Source organism: Echinops telfairi, unplaced genomic scaffold, assembly GCF_000313985.2.
Source record: "Echinops telfairi isolate 266 unplaced genomic scaffold, ASM31398v2 ScPeMD7_18;HRSCAF=68, whole genome shotgun sequence".
In the NCBI taxonomy this organism is placed as follows: Eukaryota; Metazoa; Chordata; class Mammalia; order Afrosoricida; family Tenrecidae; genus Echinops; species Echinops telfairi.
In genome coordinates, this window is record NW_022103915.1 from 67,400,111 (window position 1) to 67,400,954 (window position 844).

Here is an 844-nt window from a genome sequence, read left to right on the forward strand (position 1 = left end):
ATTCTCTGAACTTGGGCCAACAGGCTGCCATGTTCTCTACCAATGGGGGTCATCAGCTGCCTGCCACCTGACCTGCCGACTTTGGATTCATTCACCTCTGCAGCCACAAGCCTGTCATCTTCTTGCCATTCTTATTAGGTTCATCAGACCCCCAGTTGCACAAGTTTCCGAAGGAACATCTGATGCAAGAACGTGGAAGTTGCCTGTTTCACAATTGTGTAAGCCACTTTCTTGACATACGTTTTTCTACATATAACCTTCACTGGTTTGCTTCTCCAGAGTCTGCCTAAAATAAGTAATGTAAAATAATGAATACTTTAATACATTCTTCGGCTAATTTTCATGATAAATTTCTATCACATAAAAGTTTTTCTGAGACATGTTTGAGGTTTCGTTATTATTTCTTTTATCTCATATAACATGCCAAACCTTACTTAAACTTCTGTTTTAATCACTAAGCTGTATTTGAGTTAAAATAATTAACTACAGAAATATCATAGATCTAGGTCAGATGAGATTCTGTTTAATCCATCTTCTATTGTATATACTTTTTCAGGAGAGGAGAGACTTTCTCCTTATTAAAAGGTGGGATGATCTCCCTAAAACTATTGCCCTGAGGTAATTCATTTCAAAAGCAGAAAACTTGTTGAGACCCAGAAAAATAAAGTTGGGTTGAGTTCCCAGAAATCTACTAAACTGACACTAAAAAGTTCTGTTTTGTTTTGTTTTCCAAGGGAGGGCATAAACTTACAAAGACAATTGGAAGACAAAACCAAGCAAAAAATAGGCTGAAAAAAATCTGTGGAATTTGAAGTAGGAAAAGATGGAAGTACAGTGAACCCTC

At 36.8% G+C, this 844-nt stretch overlaps 1 protein-coding gene across 1 annotated transcript in view; it reads right to left on the reverse strand.

The window, feature by feature from the left end:
• Positions 1–844, reverse strand: part of MIA2 (MIA SH3 domain ER export factor 2) — a 110,444-nt gene that overhangs the window by 41,182 nt on the left and 68,418 nt on the right. The window lies entirely within an intron of this gene.